Below are 12,854 nucleotides of genomic sequence, written 5' to 3'. Positions count from 1 at the left end.
ATGGCAGAGAACAAGATACTAGGACAGGGCTAGCTGAAGTGTTGTCAGTGGTTTGCACAGAGTAGACAAACATAAGGACTGGCTCTAATGGGCAGTGGCAACATATATAGACAACATCCCCTAAAATGCATACCAGAAATGGAGTGTCTAGAGAAAATTTTAGAGTGCTCACCTGACAGTCACTGAATCTGAAGGAAGTTAAACAGGCTCATTCAACTGACCTCAACTTATAAGACTGCCCACAGCATAGACCCTCCTTGCCTGGGCCACTCTGCTCTTCCCACTTGGCTTGAATACCAGCAGTTAGTTGGGTTCCCAAACATGTTGATGCTGGTTACACTCGTTACTAGAGCTACGTAATTCCATTAGATATGAATTACGTAAATGGATGAAATGTAATTGTGAAAAAAATTGGGTTCTTATTTCTACAAAAAGTACAACAAAAGACTCTGAAAAGGTGGGTTTCTTTAAAAACAGCAACGACAACAAAAATGCTATTGAATTTGGTGAGGGCTAGACTGTTATAAACTGCAGAAGAGTCTGTATGCTTTGTTAGTATCACGATTCTCACTCATTCTAAAAACACCAAAGCTGGAAATCCTAAGTGATATGTTATGGGTGTCATTTATGCGAGAAAGACTACACAATATTCCAGTCAGCAGACTCCAAGAGGCGACCTCAGCTTTACATTGAAAAATGTGGCACACAAACATATATTACATTCTAATTAAAAATTTCATCTACATGGAAGTGACTACGTATCATTTTCTCACTTTAGCAGATAGTTTTATTGACCAACGTACCACTTATTTCAGTTAAGAAGGCATCTGCTGTTGTTTCTGTTTGGAATTGGGGTCCAAGGAAGATTGTATTACCTTCCTTGCTCTTTTTCTCTACCTACTCCTTTTCTTCCCCGATAAGACTTAATAGCTTGATTCTGTATTTTTTCTAAATAGTTACAAGCCTTAGTTCCATTGGTCAGATAGTAAACACTTCTTTCACCAGGTTATTGCACTATGCACGTTCCTAAGTTATCCTCAGTATATTAATTCAAAGCCTGCCTGTTTGGAAGCTACAGATCATCTCCGTGATCTGATCCTTCCCAATCTGATTTGCTGTATTTCTCACTGCTATGGTCTGAATGGTTGTGTTCCCTAGAATTCCTATGCTGAAGTCCTAATCCCCAAGGTGATGGTATAGGAGGTCAGGCCTTTGGGAGGTGATTACGTCATGAATGGGATTAGTGCCCTTATAAAAGAGGCTCCAGAGAGCTCCCTTGCCCCTCCTACCACATGAGGACACAGGCAGCAAGAAGGCATCATCTAGGAGCCAAGAAGTGGAATTACCAGACATGGAATCTGCTGGCACCTTGATCTTGGATTTCCCAGCCTCCAGAACCATGAGAAACAAATTTCTGTTTATAAGCTACCCAGCCTACAGTATTCTGGTGTAGCAGCCCAGACTAAGACACCACTTACATGAACATTCTATAAGTGACAGGAACACAAATCCAATGCCTCCCCATAGCATGCTGTATTTATCCCCACCTTTGTGATTACTCTCACTTCTCACCTGGAATGTCTTTCCCAATCCCCTGTACCTGTGCACATTGCACGCATGCTTCAGTGATCAGCTCCCATTCCACTCCTGCCCCTAGATGTGCCAGATCATTTTTTCCCTCTCAGAGATCATGCCTCACTTTTTTTCAATTCCCTTATAGTACATAGCACAGTAACGGGGGAGAGAAAGTGAAGTACTATAAACACAGTTGAATATAAATTCAATTTTTAGATAGGGTTCCCCAGGAGAACTGCCTGTAGGTATATACCTATTTACTGAACACTAATAATGAATCCAAGTATTAATATATTTGTTATAGAGAGTTCTATGTTAATCTTCGAGTATTACATGATAAACTCTAGCATCCAACTCACTGTATCTTTTCTTTATCACCCATGTCTCACCTTCCCTGTACTGTCAAGCTTTTAGAGTCACCTTTACTGATGATTCTATATCCTGGCCACACCATAAAATTCCTTAGCACCCAGAAGGTCACTAATATTTTCAAAAAGTTGCCAAAGGCTTCCTAATTCCCACATCTTAGTCTCATCTAAACCCTGTTTTATTTACTTTTTCCTCAATTGCTCCTTACTTAAAATCTCTCCTTCCTATAATGCTGCTGTAAGTCTTGTGTTTCCCTACCTTTCCTAACCACATTTTTCTCTCTTTAATGCAGATTCCCCAACTTTTCCTTTGGTCTTTTTTTTTTTTTCATTCTCATGGATTGTCAATAGGCAGTCAAATGTGTCCCCACCTGCCCCCCATTATTACAGGGGTACAAATATTTTAGTTACATGGATTGCTTTTGTACTGCTCGAGACAAAGTTATATGTGTGCCCATCACCCAGATAGAGTACACTGCACCTGTTAGGTATGATTTCACCCATCCCCTTCTCCCCAGCCCCACCTGCTTGATTTCCGTTGAGTTTTACTTCTGAGTGCACAACAGACATCACTAAGTCCATGTCCTCATCAGCAACAGCTGAGTTTCGGAAGGACTTACTGCTAGAGAACTTCACAGCGGCCTCCCCAGAGGGGATGTAAGGTGTAATTCAGGAAGGCCTTAATCTCACTACTCCTAGACAGGGGGCTCCCTTGTAGATTCCTGCTGAGCAGTGGACACAGACTCACAATGCTCAACCAGTCAGTGCTTTCTGAGGAGCCCTAACTACCCACAGGAGGTACCTGAGGGAAATCCAGTCTCTCATTCTGGGTGTAAAATCTTCCATATCTCGAGATCCAATTTGCCCCTATAGCTTCAAATAGGACCTTGTCGAGGCTCAGAAAGCAACGTCCCAAAGACTGTCCCTTTGACAAAGTGAGAGGTCTTAGAAGCTGTCTCAGAATCAAAATCCCTTTAACCCTGTATTGTAGTTACACCTCCCACCAAGTGCAGGGAGAGACTAGCTCTGGAATTTCTTTATCTGGCCAAGAAAGCTTTTTTCCAAAAGAAACACAATTGCCTTCCTCCCCTCCCTGAAATCTCATTATTTATCTCAGAAAAGACTGAGGAATGCAAGCACACCTGAAAGGACTTCTTCACAAGATAATACCTGCGTCTCAGGCCCAAATTCCCCAAAATATCAGTTACAAGTTAATTTCTGTCCATTCATTCCCCTTATGATTTACTGTCCCTCAGGAAGAATTGTCCGCATTGCCCATCTTCCTCCTCCCCTATGACAAAGGGTATATAAGCTTCTATACCGCACTGGGCCATTGGGTCAACATTCTCCTGTGATTCCCCTGTGCTATGCCTGTTAAAATAAATTTTGTCCACCTTTCTCCTATTAATCTGCCTTGGTCAGTCGAACTTTCAGAGGGCTAAGGGCGTTTTCCCTTGGCCCCTACAACCTCAATGCATATGGCTTCCAATATTGTCTCTAGCCTGTACTTCTTGGAGTTACCCACTGGGATTTCCACTATCCTACCAAATCAAGTTTATCACTTTTCCTCCAACTGAGCAAATATTTCTCTTCCTGGATCCCTCCTGTCTAAAGGTAGCATCATTTCCCCCCCAATTATCCAGGCCGGAAATCTTTAAAATCATCAGTTTCCCTTCTCACTTCCCTGCAGTCCTATTAGTCACCACATAGTTTACCTTTAAAATGGTTCATAAACGATCTTTTGCCTCTAGTCTCCTCTCTCATAGGGTCAACTGGCATCCCTTGTGGGTCTTCCTGCCCTCTCCAGCCTTTTCAATTCAAATACTTACCCTCTCCCTGCATAAGGAGGGGACACATCATTCGTCCTCCCATTTCAGAGGTGGTCAGGCTTTGAATCCTTTCTATGAAATAGAATGAAGCCCAGATTCTTCGGTCATGCATAGCCTCCAGGGTCTGGCCCCACCCTCGTTCTTTCCTCCCCACTTCTATTCCTACAAAAACTCTGCTCTCAACACACAGTATGCTTGGGTCACCTATTTCCAAGCCTCCATGTGCTTCCCTTAGCCCGGAATTCTGCTCCCGGCTCCCTCTTTCCTATCCAAAGTAGGCTCGTCTTTTAAAAAACGGCTAAAATACCATCTTTTATAATATCCTACCTGGTTTCTCCTTCACCCCCATACTATCACAACATATAACAGGTATTTTAATTCAGTTTGTTTAATTCTGCTTTGTGTAAGTTCACTTGTTTTAATGTCTGAATCTCCAATATCAGCCTGAAATCTGTTTCGGAATTTTTTTTTTTAAGTCATTTTAATCAAAATAGCTTCCAAAGGCACTGAAATTGATGACTTACTCACCAAAGGGACCCAAAAATCTTGCTGAAATAAAATTAAGTCTTTATTGGTTAGCCCACTGCTTTCTCAAAATGACAGGGCTTACTGAGGAAGCACATTCTAACACCTGGCTTAAATGATTCCTATTCAAGGGAGGGCCATACAATTAGACAGTAAATTAAAATAAGCCAGGGCCAATATGAGTAATGGGGCAAAATGAAGATCTTTGTTTTTAGTTTGCCTTGCTCCAGCCCATCTCCTTAAACTGTCTTTATTTTAACTAGTAACTATACAATCTTCTCTCTTGCTTTAGCTTTAAGAGTTAAATGGTTTAAACAAAGATTTCGACCCTACAGCCTATTAAATAAAATTTATGGGGCAGGGGGCACTGGTTTGGACTGAACTGCACTAGGCCTAACAGACCAAACCAAAATGTAGTTACTCATGCTGAAGTTCCACACCCACAAACTAAGTTGTTTATCTGACCTTCTGAGAAATCAGGAAAGAGAGAGAGAGAGAGAAGAGAAATAGCCAAATCCCCAAACAGGCTAGTTTTAGTCGGCATGATAACAAAGTGCCCTCTGCTTGAAATGTTACAAGAAAAGTAACTTTGAAACAACCAGTCAGCTTTCCACTATGTTTCTGCCATCTTCTGTGGCATGTTCATAAAACCAACTTCGCTGCTTGGCTCATCAGAACACTCATTCTATTTTACCCTAGAATAGTAAAAGCCAATTAAGATTTTTTTTTTCCTTTTTATTATTTTTATTTGGGGTCTTCCGGTGAGGACCAGAAAACCTGCTAGGCAAATTCTAAAAGAGCTGTAACACTTGCCAATTAAGATCTTTAAGCTTGTTGTAACTGTGTCTTTTCACAAGGCAAAAAGGACCCTCCTAATGTTATCCCTGGTCTGAGGAGCCATGAAGATCAATATCTGTTGGCTCAAGGGCAGAGCAGCGTCTGCAACTCGATTGAGGGGGGAAAAGCCGAAACGGTAGAGGCCCTGCATTCCCAAGAAGCAGCCGACCGCAGGGTGGGGAGACTCACCTGTAGTCCCGACAAGCCCCAGAGTCCTGCCTGCTGCCTGGCGGAATGAAGTCCATGCAGGAGCCCCTCTCCAGGAGGGGCCAGGTTTACAGCCTCCTGGGGAGGCCTCCCGTCCCCTCCAGGAGGCTGTCTTCAGTGCTCCGGCACAAGCCCTCCTACAGCCCTCGAGACCACCTGTTGCTGATCTGACTCGTGCTCCTGCACCTTTTCAAGTGGCCAGAGCTCACGAGCCAGGAGGAGGTTGGCTCGTTGGGCAAAGCAGCTGTAAACTGGGATGTGATTTACTTTTACCAAACTCCCACAGTCCCTCAGACTTGTGTAGATGTGCATTTTCAAAATATAAAAGGCAAAATTCAATATTTGACATTCACTAAACAAATACACCTATCATGAACTAAATGCTAAATATAAACCATACTGGCTGTGAGGCTTAGTTCATCATCTGCAAAATGAGAGACAATACCCACTGCAAGTTGTTAAGGGGATTAAAAAGCGCCGCGTGTTTATGGCATCCAGTCTTGCACCGTCTGATACAGAGAAGGGAGCGGGTAGTGAGTGTGCCTTCCCAGAGAAAGGGTCTGATTTGGTTCAAGAGAAGTCCTGAAAATTCTCTGGGAATGAATTTGGTTTAGGAATTCGTCCTGGGGAGGGAAAAGGCATGATGCTTGCCAACTTGATGGCAGTAAGACAGCACGGACTGTGTAACATAAGAGGCAAGAGGTCATCTCTAAAAGAGAAGGGAAAACGCTTTTTTCCCTTCTGTGAAACACCAAAGTCCTGTGCAGAGAAAGGAAGCGAAAATTGCTACTGCAGTGTGGGAAGGCATGCCCTCATGGATCCCTTAATGGTCCAAAAAAAAAAAAAGTCCCCTGGCACCAAGTGTCCAGTAAAACAGGGTGTTCTCAAGACTGAATGGAAGGACACGCAAATACCACTAACAAGGCTTGATAGGGGCGATGGGTTGGGATTTACTGAAGCTACTACAAAGGAGCTGAGCCTCACAACAGGTTAAAAATAATTCTGAATGTAATGGCACCAAAATAAGCTCTGTGATTTTACTTGACTGCTTCTCCAACCTGGATACATGAAGGTCAATAAAATTATAGGTGACTCTATTTTCTTTCTTCACTCTTCTGTATTTTTCATTATGCTTTTATGACAAGGAAATGCCTCTAGATAAATTTTACATGGGGAAAAAAAAAAAAAACCCCAAAGGTCCAGGTGTTTTGGGTAATGCTCATAAAAATGCAGAAAGATAGAACTAATAAAACAGTCAACCATCAGATCATGTAACCAGATAAATGGCAACAAATAAAAATATATATCAGTGAGCTCCTAAACTGGGTTTATTAATTCTCTTGCAGAACAAATGTTCATGTCAGTGATTTCCCCCTGGAACGTTGACACCGTAGTCTGTTGGACTTTGCAATATCCTTCCCTATGCTTTCCAATAATACGCTGTGACATTAGTGGATTATTTTAAAAAATTAAAGTAAATGCAAATGAATTTGGTTTTGATAATTTTGGGAAAACTTGACGTTTTGATGAACAAAATGGATCCATTTGGCACCTGTTATACATTCTGCTGGGTAGTGTGCAAGGGATTAAAAAAGTGACCAGGGTGGGTAGCTTCTTCATGACAGAGTGCTAGAAATTCTTGGTCTTGGTCTGTGCAGAATTGCTGACGCCCCCAACTATCACACCTTGTGTTAAGGAAAGCAGCCCCTGTGGCAGGGGTGCTTCTTTTAGGGCCCTACCAGGTTGGCGTCCTGCCCATCACGTCCCACAGGCACACAGGACTCGCTGCAACGTGTAAACAACCAGGTGAGTCCCCAAAAGCTCTACATGCCGGGTCAGGTACTGAGCTACACATATGCGTGAGAACCCTTTGTTTGTCAAGCCTGCATTTTCAAGAGAAAGTATAAAACTGGGGAGGAAAAACTCTCTCACCCACACCCCTCCAAGTTTTAGTTCCTGAGAACTGAGACTCAGAGTTGGAGCCAGACCAAGGCAAACCCACATCATTCTTTCTAGGGTGACCAAAGGCAAAGCTGAAGAATGACAGGGCAGGAGAGATGGGCTGTGCTCTCTTCCCCACCCCCATTGTTCCCCACTTCATGACTCCAGTGTGTAGATACGGAAGCCCCAAGGGTGAAATGGCTTATCCAAGACGCACATAGCGAAACTTGGGCAGATCTGGATGCAGAGTCTTGATGCCCTGATGCCTGCGCCCACCTACCTTCCACTAAGTTATCCGAGGCAAACTGCGGAAGAGAAGAATAGAACCACTGGTAGTCTTGTTAAAGCTCAACTTTTGAAAATATCATCTAAGATAATTTTTGGAAAAATATTCTACAAGGTCCCAGGGAAAGAGCTTCTAAAAAATAGCATCATGCCTCAGGAATTTGCTTTCTACAATGGGTGACAAGCAGGGACTTAAATATTGTTTCAGTAGGAGTGGCAGGAGGAGACTCAAGCTTTGCCTACAGCAAAGGGTCCTGGGTCCCAACCACTGTTTTTCATGATTCTGACAATTTGTTCTTTAGTAGGAAATAAGAAAGGAAGTCGTCTAAAAGGTATATGGCATCACACTTTAAATCAGCATACTCATTTGGGGAACTTTCCTATAACAAAATTAAAAAACAAAAACCCAATTAATTCAGAACTTTCTTTTTGTCTTTTAAGTTAGATGTGTTGTTAATCTAGTTTTTGCTGAAAAAGAAATAAGAGGGTTCAAGCTAGAAGATGGCAGTTATAAAATTGATGGGAATTTCAGAGGAAGAGCTGGGTTGAGGCAATGATTGTAATTTTTAATGCATATCTAAATAATCTTCATTAATATATTTTGAAATTAGAATGAAACCCTCAAATTTTTGAAAAGCTCAAGCACTTTTATGTCAAAACTGTGTGCCATTAGAATTGTTTTAAGTAAGGAATCCTTACATGAAGACACAGATCACTGGAATCTAATAGGAAAGAATCACAACAGTTTCTACCTTGACCTATATTAGTCAAAAAACCCCATGATTCTACTGACTTTGCCAAAAGGATATGGACTAGAACCAAGTCTCCTCTCCTAGCCCTCGTTTCTGCCCAGTGCATTCACTTATTCACACACCTGTACCGAGTCTCACAATGAGTTCAGTGAGCAGCTCCAGGTACTGGGATACAGCAGTGGAGAAGACAGGCGAGGCCCTGGCCTTCTTGGAGCTTAATACTAGTGGAAAGAGACAATGAAATGACTTTTAGGTAGTGGCAATGACAGCAAAGAACATTAATGTAGGTTATGTGACAGCTATTTCAGCGAGAGTGGCCAGGAAGGGTCTCGCTGGAAAGAGATCATTAGGATGAGCAGGAGACAGCGTGGGAAGGTTTGGGGAGGAGGCCTCCAGAAGTGCAGAGGATCAGAAGGATGGTCCAGTGGGGAAGCTGTCCAGAGACCGAGGGGAGGTGAAGAGAGTCCAGTGCCAGCCTCATACACCACGTTAAAGCACTTGGATGTAATCACACTCAGGATGGGAGGCCACTGGAGGGCTTTATGCAGGAGTGGTGATCAGAGCTGATACTTGTTTTGGAAAATTCCCACTGACTTTGCTAGGTAGCCACCTGAACTGCTGCTGTGAACAGAGGAAACTTATCCTCCAAAACGCCAGAAATCTGCAAATGTTACACATTCCAGACCCTTATTATTTTGGCACCTAAATCCTTGAACCTCTTTTTCTTTTGTCAAAGGTAAACGACTATGATGTGCTCAATTTCTCCTTCCCTTGGGGCCAAGCTGGGTTGAGAGACGCCACACAAGCACAGGTATTGCTGTTGGGAAGGCTTGCGCCTCCCAGCTGCAGCCAGGGCCATGGCCCAGCTGCCTTTTGTTCTGGAGGCCACGCCGTTTGGCCAAGGAGGCAGCAGCCCTTTCCTCCTCTGGGAGTCTGAGGATGGGGTGAGGAAAAATGGTAAATAACATCCCTAGAGGGGACACTAAAACTCCAGCGTTAAGTAGAATATGTGCTGTTTAAACTCTGATTTCCTGAACGGTCAAAAGCCATACAAGTAGGAGCCTATTTTAATCTATTAATTCACACTTGTGTGTACTCCCAACAAGCGCTCCAAGGTGGCTAACTGTGCACCATTACCTCTAGTACTGTCTCCTATCTGGCTCTTAATTGCACTAACAAGGCAGGCCTGCCACGACTGTAAGGAAGAGAATGTTACCATCGCTTTCCCTAGGCCAAGCACAGTATGGGGCTCAACCTAATCAATGTTCAATAAACGAATTGAATTTACTTTGAAACAGCCTCTGTGAATGTACTCAGTGGTAAGAAAGCAGGGGGTGATCACCATTAAAACAAGAGTAAAAAGTAAAGCAAAAGCAGCTGCATGCAATTTCAGAGGTCATCTTCACATACGTGGAAGGGACCCCGCAAATTAAAGATAATGCAACCCAAGCCATGTCCTAGTCAGATGGGCCACTCTAACGAAGGCAGACTGGATGGCCAACGTGACAGTTAATTTTGTGTGTCAAATTCACGGGGCTCAGGGATTGCCCGGATAGCTGGTAAAACATTGTTTTTGCATGTGTCCGTGAGGATGTTTCTGGAAGAGATTAGCATTTGAATTGGTAGACTGAGGAAAGATACGCCCTCACCAATGCGGGTGGGAATCACCCAATCCCTGAGGGCTGGAATGAAACAAAAAGGTAGAGGAAAGGTGAATTCCTGCTCATCTTGAGAGGTGAGATCCCCGTTCTCCTGCCCTCAGACACTGCAGCTTCTGGTTCTTAGCCATTTGGAATCCGGAGTAATAGCAGTGGTGGCCCCCACCCTGGTTCTCAGGCCTTCAGACTTGGACTAAATGACAGCACTGGCTTTCCGGGGTCTCCAGCGTGCAGATGGCATCTCATGGGACTCGGCCTCCGTACTTGTGTGAGTTGATTCCCATAATAAATCTCCTCTTATGTATCTCTCCTGTATACCCTGTTGGTTCTGTTTCTCTGGGGAACCCTGACTAATACAGCTTATAAACAACATAAATTTATTTTTCGTAGGTCCAGAGGCTAGAAGTCCAAGAAGAGGATGCAGTATGGTTGGGTTTTGGTGAGGGCCCCTTCCAGCTTACAGATTGCTGACTTCTTATTGTATCCTCACATAGAAAGAGCACTAATCCCATTCATGAGGGCTCTGCTCTCATGGCCTAATAACCCTCCAAAGGCCCTATACCTCCTAATAGTATTGCATCACGGGTTAGGATTTCAACATAGGAATTTGTGGGGGACACAAACGTTCAGTCTATAACAACCCAGGACAGTCAAAAGACCTGGCCAAGATCACATACTTAGCAGGTGGCAGTCCAAGGACCTACATTCCAGGCTCCTGATTGCCAGCCCCAGTCTTCCTCCTGCAGGCAAGCAGGGTTAAGGAGGAAACCAGAGTAAAGCTCGTTCACAGCTGGGTGAGTATAGGGTGGTGGCTTGTGAGTAAACCTGTGGCCAGGTCCCGTAACACACGCAGCAAGTAAACACAGCATCCTCTTCTAATTCCACCAGTGAGTACGGAAGGGAGCTTCTTTGGTCCCCATTTTACCTTTCGCCTGTCACTCCAAACTTTTTCTTCAAGACACACAAGAGATTTTTTTTTCCCTTCTTTTCCTATTACCCATTAAGTTTTCTCTGAACTAATTTACTACTTTTTCTTAATAGGTAATATATATTTTTTGAATCTTTCTTATGTGCCAGGTTCTACGTTACACACATTTAAACCTCAGAACACCCCATCAAGCAGGTTCTATGATTTCCCCTAAGAGGACAACAAAGCTATGAGAGGTTACACAAGGTCCCCAAGGTCACAGAGCTAATTAGGTGGAGCTGGAATTTGAACCCTTGGTTCATCAGATTCTAAGGCTTATGCTCTTATAACCATTATCCTAAACTCCCCAGATGGAGAGCCATCAAAAGTCACAGTTCTTTTCCTGTGATAAAGTCACCCCGCCCTGTCTCTCCCTTCCTAAAATGTACCTTCCCACTCCCTCCCCATGGATGAAGATTTTCTTCGTGTAGCCTTACTGATTTTTAAAAAAGTAAAAAAAAAAAAAAAAAGCACAGAACAAAAACCAAATCTTGATTCAAAAAAAAGCCAGCTATACTCCTAAAACCATTTATTCCTCTGCAGTAGTTTGCTCTACTTCATGACAATGTGAACTTATTGGGGCTTCTTAGTATCTGCAAGCCAGATCCAGTTTCCCACGGTTACTTTCGATGACTCACTTTGATTTCAGACCTGAATGCTGAGTTCAAAAGATAAAACTCAAGATCAGAAATTCCAGGCATCAATGTTTTAAAAATCAATCAAAACAAGTCCCTCTCACTTCTCAATCTTTAGTATTCATTTTAGTTGGCCCTCTGAGGACTATTTCCTCTATTGAATTTATTCTACCAAATTCTGACAAAAGAGAACATCTTAAGGTCCAATTGCTGTAAAAGCAGTCCAGTTAATGGATTTAAGAAGAAAATAAAAAGTGTAGAAAATTATTAAAATTCTTATATTACTGTCAAATATTTCCCCAAACAATTCACAACTCTTTTTGCCATTAATTAGTTCAGCACTTCCAACCTAAAGTATTGAAGAACCTGGAATTTGGCAAAACCTAAATCTATTTTCTAGGGCCTTAGCTCTCCCTTGTGTATAAAAACGGAAATGCAGCTTGCTAGAAAATTTTGCCCCCGTAAATCTGATGACCCAATTTTAAAAGCTCAAATGCCATTTGCTAAAAGAAAACAACGGCGATTTTGTTTTCAAGTCATCTTATAGCAAAAAGCAAGAAAAGATTATTTAAAGCAACAAAACAAATGCAGCAAGATATTAAAAGTATTGTGCACATTATGCTTTAGATAAAGGATCCAAAAAAAGAAAAACTCTTGCCAGTATAAAATATTTTAGGAGAAAAGTATGTCTCCCAGAATCACTAACACTTTCAGCTGAAATATAGCAGAGAGATTCCAGCCCTTGTCTCTGATTTCAGGCCGGATCAGACTTAATCCAGCCCAAACAGAGGAGACGTTATCTTGTTCCAAAGATTTCTACAGAGAAAAATCTACAGTCTCCCTCTTCATACGTGGAGGAAGTATTTTATTTCTCATTGTGTATTTCAAATATTTTGTTTGAAACACCAGTTGTTTTTTTTTTAATCTTTCTTCATACTTTTCCCAGTTCTTTGTCACTAATTCTCCATGGATTTGTTTGTCTTTTCCTGTGTGGTGTTCAGCAATTTGGCTGCCTGTGATGACAGGCCCACTAAGGGAACTTATCCTATATTTGCATGCTGGTGTGATGTTAACTTTTTAAGACACCAGAGTAAATTCCACACAGAGGTGTCACATTTTACTTTATTGATTACCCACCCCTCCCCCACTCCTACATATTTTAAGAGTCTCTTATTTGGTTTTCTCCACTACAAACTTTGGGAAGAGGAAGACCCCAAAATCCTTTTGGTGGTCAGCAGACATGATTATGGGGACCCCATTCAGGCACACAAATCA

General features: G+C 42.5%; 1 protein-coding gene and 1 non-coding gene across 8 annotated transcripts in view; both read right to left on the bottom strand.

Moving 5' to 3' along the window:
- SMARCA2 (SWI/SNF related BAF chromatin remodeling complex subunit ATPase 2) overlaps window positions 1-12,854 on the bottom strand; it is a 164,546-nt gene that overhangs the window by 38,427 nt on the left and 113,265 nt on the right. The window lies entirely within an intron of this gene.
- Window positions 5,047-5,108, bottom strand: LOC138388921 (U7 small nuclear RNA). Its single transcript, XR_011234376.1, has one exon. It is a non-coding gene; the product is annotated as a U7 small nuclear RNA (small nuclear RNA).

Source organism: Eulemur rufifrons, chromosome 7, assembly GCF_041146395.1.
Source record: "Eulemur rufifrons isolate Redbay chromosome 7, OSU_ERuf_1, whole genome shotgun sequence".
Classification (NCBI taxonomy): Eukaryota; Metazoa; Chordata; class Mammalia; order Primates; family Lemuridae; genus Eulemur; species Eulemur rufifrons.
This window is presented reverse-complemented; position numbering and strand designations above follow the sequence as displayed.